Genomic DNA, 7,055 nt, shown 5'->3' with positions numbered 1-7,055 from the left:
GAGATGACAGAGGTAATATGGTTAGGGGAAAGCTGTTTTCAGGCAGCAGAACTTTGACTCAAGCAAGGCACAAATCATGACACCAATACTGGCCTATATTCAATAACTGGTGTGAAATTTGCAGTTCAGATTACTGTTTCTTGCTACGTACAAATTCACTGGCATGGTGAGTGAGGGAAAGAAGCAAAAGAAAGGGAGAGAAGATGAAGAAACAAAAGGCTTAACTTTATCACAGGCTTACTCTTGCTGTAGCAAACAGCAAAATCTCCATATTTCCATTACCTGTGGCTACCTTTCAAAGCAAAATTCACCATGGCATTTCCTGTGTTCAAAGGTCACCACTGGCTGAGTTACACAGTCAAGTTTAGTTACACAAGCAAGCTAGATTTTGTTACCTCTTCTTAAGATGGGTAAAATAAGTGCTTTGGAGTGAAAAACATGAAGATTTAAGCATAAATATATTTCTAGGTCCTGGACAAGATGAGATTAACTGTGTATGTGTGTGAGAGAGAAAACCTCTCTCCACCCCTGGTTACTTCCTGACCTGCTGAATATTTATTCAAATACTGTAAATACTTACACCCTTTGTTTAGGATGCAGAGACTGTAATTCAAAACCTCATTAAGAAGCCAGTAGACATTTCTATTGCAAGGAACAAGTAATGACATCAACAAAATCTGATAACTTGTCAAAGAAAAAGTGTACAATGCAAGAACAGGGGCCTTCTTTGCTTCTCTATGACAGAGCAGGAGTCATTATGTGCTCCCTTTTCTTTGACACACACACCTTTGTATTCTTGAAGGAAAAGGGCGACCTGGGGCAGAAGACAACACCTGGAGAAACAAACCAGATAAGAGAGACAAGACATGGTAGTATAAGCATATTGGCGTGAATGTACATGCGTTCTAAACAGCCAGTAGTGAGCCCTGAATTTGAAGGAACACACACTCAATAGCTGCTGTCAAACAGAGCTGCACTGTAAAAAGATGGTGGCAATCAGACTCTCTTGGAACAGTTAATGTGAGAGGTGGAAATGCAACATAAAAAGGAAAATAATATGGGGCAACCAAAAACTCAGGTGTTCTGGCAATGCCCACTACTGCGATATGACTTCCAACATAAATTACTTTATATTGAAAAGGAAAAGAAGAAAAAAAAGAAAAAAAAAAAAGGAGTTTAAGCTTTTATACATGCAAATTTTGCATGTGTCTTCTGTTTACATGTGTCTATACATATAAATATGAGTGTAAGCATTAAATGCATGCATTAACATATGAATACCTCAAATAACATAAAACTGAGGTAGACAAAAACTCTCTTCCAAAAGCAAAAGCACAAGCTTCTTGCACCCTGCGGACTGAAATCCAGAGGGCAAAAAAGGAGATAGAGAATGAGGAAACCAGTATGCTGTGCATAACACTTGTGTGATACCAGTCCAATGTGTCTGTGTGATATGTGACTCATATGCACATGTAAAACAGCTCAGACAAAATCTCTGTACGTGGTGGTTGGGGCAGACAGAGGAGCTGAGCCAGCAACGGCCTCATTGTGTTGTAGGCTGAGCCAATTCAGCAGTATTCCCAGAGTGGCAAAGGCCCTCAAATCTTTGTAACTCTTTGATAATTTCTTCCCTGAATTCATTGTGGTAGGCAAACGGCAGAGTTTCTTGCGCTGTTTTTGTTTCTGATGTTCTCCAATAAATTTATTTAACTTCTTCTGAGTGAGATAAAAACTCCTTTTGAAATGCATTTCAAAAAAATCTGATTAACCTCTCTTCTATTTCAGGGTCATAAATAACTCTGACACTCAGAGAAGGCTGCAACCTTCAAGACAGTTCAGCCAGCAAGGAGATGACTCCCACCTTCTGGATACGCAAACCTGGATGTTAAGCATGCAATTTCCTCTCATTCTTCCATTTAATTTAATGCCTCTGATAATATTTTCACAGAATAGTCTAAACTAGTTCCAGTAAAATGAGATGTTCACTTTTTTATTTGTAATAAGGTTTGTCTTGATTTGAACCGTGGAGATAAAAGAAGTTCCTTGAAGCAGAACTGTTTTCTAAATCTGCTCATCAGTAAATATGCCTGATTCACCATAACCAAGGTCTCTGTTTATTAGTTCATCAGCTAGGTTATGAAGTCACTGCTTGCAAAACCTGTAGGAGTCCCATTGGCAAGGTAAAATCCTATTAATACAACTGATGCAGCTGGGGAAAACCAGGCAAACTTGGAGCCTTATATTCTTCTGTTAACAATGCTTTCATTCATCAGAAACTAATTAGAAACGTATCATTCCTCCAGAACTTGTATCTAGCTTACTACAGCTTTACCATTAAACCCTGTCTAAGCCAAACAGAAATACAAAGATGACAAGGTGTGGTGATCTTTCTCAGAAGCGTCAGAGAATCTTCAGAGCTGTTCTAACCAAAACTTATTACTGGAAAGATGCTCTAGAAGTCATAATTCAAGTGTGCCTCCCCAACAGGGGAGCAAAGGCCAAGATAAATAATTGGAGAAATTAAACATCCTCACAAAGCAGAGGAAAGAGGCAGAAGAATGACAACCAGTTAAAGCATGGCAAGACATCTATACATTGCTGATAAACAAATCCTGTCTTTGCCTCACCCAGACTAAAAGACTCAGATGAGATAAGTACTAGAAGCCAAAGCAAGGCCCATTGTGTGTTTCTTAATGTTTTCTTTATGATGATTATAGACTTGGACCCCAGCAAATTTGAACTTGCTAACTGCAACTCCCATCATTTCATCACAAATTACTTAACAATGCTTTTTTGAGGAGATTTACCTGCAAGCTGTCCTTGAGATGTGACAACATTCTTCTTGAAGACTCAAACACTTAATAAACAGAGGACTACGTAATTTTTTTTAGTAGGGTTAATTTTCTGCCGGTTTAACTCCATGAGTTACCTTTCCAAGGGCCAGCCCACCGCTGGCACCAGCACAAGGGAAGGAATGTGAGTGTCTGGTGGAGCTGGGAATGTTTGTTTCTTCAGAACTCAGTGGCCCTCAGTGCAAGGGCACCTCACACCCCTCTCGGGCTCACCAGATCCAATACAGGTGTCACCCACCTTCACACAATAGCTCTGGATCCAGGGGAGCTGATGTCATCTTTAAGGTAGCAACGCTGTTTTGTGGCGCCAAACCTCTGCTGCCTCTCCGTAAGTCAGGCAACTGAATATATTTGGAATGAAAACCAAGACTCAAAATTAAAAAAAAAATTACTAATGGGAACTACTTGTGACTTGAGGGTTAGTGCATTGCTGGCATGGTTTTGCAGCTAGGCACCTGAATATGAAGGGACCTTAGAAATACAGCTTTGGCAAGGATGAGCTCATGATTTCAGATTGCTCCTTGCTGCAAAAATATACACTTGCCTCACATTTGCAATGAAAGAGTTACTATAATTGTTGTCCTTATCTAGTTTAAGCCTTTTTTTTTTACGGGGCTTAACCAAGCTGCATCACTTTCTCATTTTTATTAGAAGCCCCAAAAGTGTCTCCTAGACAGACACTGGAAATTATTAAAGTATTAATTAAAGTATCTGTTTTAACCCTGAGTGACCAAACCCAACTTTATGCCCTGTACTGAGCGTTCCTCTGAACAATTCAAGGAAAAATGCTGCTATTTATCCTGAAGCTGAGAAGCAACAGGAGAATTAGCATGCATGTCACTGTGTTCAAATCCCTGAAAAAGTTGACAATTATATTTGCAAATATAATTCCAGACTGTCCAGGGAGATGACAGACAAGCAGGTGCAGACTTGCCTGAAAAGGAAGCTGCTTTAAGGCTGCACATGTAACACAAACAGAAGGAATCTCCCCACTTCCTTGCAAAGATTTTAAGGACATGATTTAATGAATTGTTTGACACAAAACTGAGTAAATTAAAGAAGAGAGGTAACAGAAGGCAAGTGAAGTATTAGCCTGTACCTTCTTTCCAAGCCTTCTGTTAGCCAAGGCAGGAATAGCCTTGTTGTCTCCTCTGGAAAACTGAGGATTTGAACATTCACATTATAAAGCAATGAAAGAAGGGCACTTACTATAATTATTCAGGGAAAACACTTGTGGTACTGGAATTCACTAGCAAGGAACAGCTTTTGTAGCTGGCTAAATGCAGGAGGGAAGCTTGACAGAGGCAGTTTTGGCAGAAAAACTAGATGTTATGTTCAGTGTATTCTGAACAAGTACTTGGCACACAAAGTGAACTCAGTTGAATGTATTCAAGAAGCAACAAGCTGTGAAATGTGTGTTTAGCTTAGTAGATTGGCAACAGTGGCTTCAGTCAAAGAAAGGACCACCTAGCTTCTCTTGTTTGGAGGTCTTACCTACTACAGTTTGTCACAGACAGATTATATACTGTTCACATAGTTGTTTTTTTTTTCCTGTAATCTGTCCATTAATATTGGCAGGGTTGACTTTCCAATGGAATATTCATATTAGTCAGAAATTAAATAATTTGGTAAACCTCATTACAAATTGTCACTGCAGAACATGCTACATTTCAGCTCAGTCATCTGTCTAGCATTGGTTTTTACCCTGACAGAGTCAAGGCCATGGCCATGGAGCTCAAAAGGTGTCCCTGCTATCCCTAGCACTGCTGAGGCTCTGGGAGCCCAGTGCAAAGAAGGCTTTACACCCCAAGTGCTTGCAGGGAACTTTGCCTCTGAGGAAGGGACAGTCAGAGCCGCTGTTCACCTTTCCTCCACGATCTCCTCTGTTTGGCTAGCAGCAGCCAGTGGAGCAAAGCGAAGGTGAGAGCAAACAGAAGTTCCAGGCTGCAGCTGACAGGAGAGATGAACGGAGCCAGATGTGCCTGTGGGACCCTCAGAGCCTGCACAGTGCACAGCCTGTACAGCACAACAGCCCTGGGCGTGCTGCTCGGGCTGTCAGAGTGAAAGCACACACAGTGAAGGCAATTGGAGCCAGGGACATGAACAGGTGTGGGCATGTGTTTTCCCCAGCACTAATCCTTAATGTTTTTATTATCCATTAATAAAATAACACATTGATTTAATAATGTTTTTACTCCTCCTTACATAAAAGAAGATGCAGATTGTATTTTGTTGTTGTTGGGTTTCCCCTGCCCCAAAAAATCTCTATTGAGAATATTCATAGCAAAAGTTTGAGAAAATTAGAGTAATAATGAATAAAACAAGTCTTTCTTATTTACAGCATGCTTTTAAAAAAGCATAGTTCTGTTGGATTTTTTTTGCTTCTGTAAAAGAGGCAAGAATTTTTCTACAAAATTTTATCTCACTTTCTCCAATGTTATGATTAGATGTGTTTCTAGTTATCTATTGATTCCAAATTATTAACTAGGCTACAAGAACTAGTTACATCTGCACTTTAGATGTAGATATTCTTCTTCAAAATAATATATAACATTTGTCTACTGACAAGCAAGAGTTTTTAATTTAAAATTTAAAATAATTGAAATACAAATTTTGGGTGTACTGTAATAAACTTGTTAACCGAGTTATTATTTTAAATGACACTTTATTTCCAAAGGGGTTGGTTTTTTCCACTAATTGAGGAATAAATATTATTTTATGAAATGTAAAATATGGCACAAAGCTGCACGAGCTTGAACTGTTATTTGATTGCATTTTAAATTCCTCTTCATGCAATGTTTTCTGCAATTTATTTTTACTGTCATGATCTTAGTTCTGTCTTCTGTACTCCCCCACAAAGCTTGAAAATATTGGCATAAAATATGATATTTAAAAACAAAAACCCCTGAAATATCATTGAGATTCTTCACATTTGCACATTTGCTTCACATTACTTTCTTTTTGTGGGCACTTAACTTCTTCAAGTCCAAAGACATATCTCTGGGGCTATTTGATTTAAACATATGCCAAAGTTTCTCACTTCACTGCATGACTCTGACATCTGACTCTAAGAAAAACACCTACTATTAAAAAAGATGTGATGCTATAATGATCTAACAATGATCAATTAAATCCAGGCCTGAATTCTAATGTATTTCAAGTGACAGGCACCTCTGTTTAATGCTGAGATACTGGCTCAGAAGTGCTTAGCAATATGAATCTGACATCTGGATCGGTTTGCCATTCTTTCATGCACCCCCAAATTTAACATCCAAATCTGTTTTGGCTTCCTCTAATAAGTCTCTGGTTTTTTAGTGTGTTTATAACACTGTTATAAACTTACTGACCTGCCTAACTACAACATGCTTAAGACAGTTTATTCCATCCTTGCACACTAGAAGTTATTTATTAATTCATTCTTTATTTGTGAAGCTGATTACTACGATGGCCAGCAAGAGAAACCAAACCAGGCACCATTAAAAATCAATGCTGTTTGAGGGTTTCTAACCAGTGTAAAAGAGAGCTGGCATTCAGGCAACAGGCAGCATCTTAAAATGCACTTAAAATGCAATATATTAAGCAAAAGATAAGAGCAAACCCCACAAAATATTCAGCACAGTGCATTTTCCCAGGAATTCACTAGACCCCAATACTATTGTCATGATATCTTATGAAATTGAGTTATTTAGCACTCACAGCAGATTGAGGACAGAAACTGCAGAAGTAGTCCACTTATAAAAGCCCTATTCACTCCATTGAGCAGAAGTTCAGCTCCTTTATTTGAAACAAAATACAGTACTCAACCAAAAAGCAAACCCAGACTCAACTACCTCAAACAGCTGAAGCATTACTGAAAATTGTCATGTTAAAGTCCTCCATGACCTGAGCCTAGGGCCAAACTCACCCGTGGTGCAATTCCTTTGACTTCAATGGAGTTGTGCTGGCAACCACCTCAGCTGTACTTGGCCCAGTGCCATTATTTATACAAGGCTGTGCTGTGTGTCTTCACTTGATAAATGCCAGCACTGTAGAGCTCCAAAAAGTAAAGAAAAAACATTCTTCAATAATCAGAACAAGACAAGAAATGCAGAGACACAAACTGCAGCAAGACAGATAAAAAAGAATTTACAGCTGCGCTATGTGAAAGCAATTAGCAAAAGGTTTTTCTTGTATTTAAATAAAAATGTATCGTCACAACTAGCA

The 7,055-nt window shown here is 38.8% G+C and overlaps 1 long non-coding RNA gene across 1 annotated transcript; it reads right to left on the bottom strand.

The window, feature by feature from the left end:
• Positions 1-578: 578 nt before the first annotated feature.
• LOC113459973 (uncharacterized) lies at positions 579-6,593 on the bottom strand. The gene is made up of 3 exons (XR_012579289.1): positions 6,549-6,593; positions 3,091-3,193; positions 579-833 (listed from the first exon to the last, which is right to left on the bottom strand). It is a non-coding gene; the product is annotated as an uncharacterized LOC113459973 (long non-coding RNA).
• Positions 6,594-7,055: the final 462 nt, after the last annotated feature.

The sequence above is a fragment of the Zonotrichia albicollis genome, chromosome 2, assembly GCF_047830755.1.
Source record: "Zonotrichia albicollis isolate bZonAlb1 chromosome 2, bZonAlb1.hap1, whole genome shotgun sequence".
Classification (NCBI taxonomy): domain Eukaryota; kingdom Metazoa; phylum Chordata; class Aves; order Passeriformes; family Passerellidae; genus Zonotrichia; species Zonotrichia albicollis.
The sequence above is the reverse complement of the archived record's forward strand: the minus strand, read 5'-3'. Positions and strand labels throughout refer to the sequence as shown.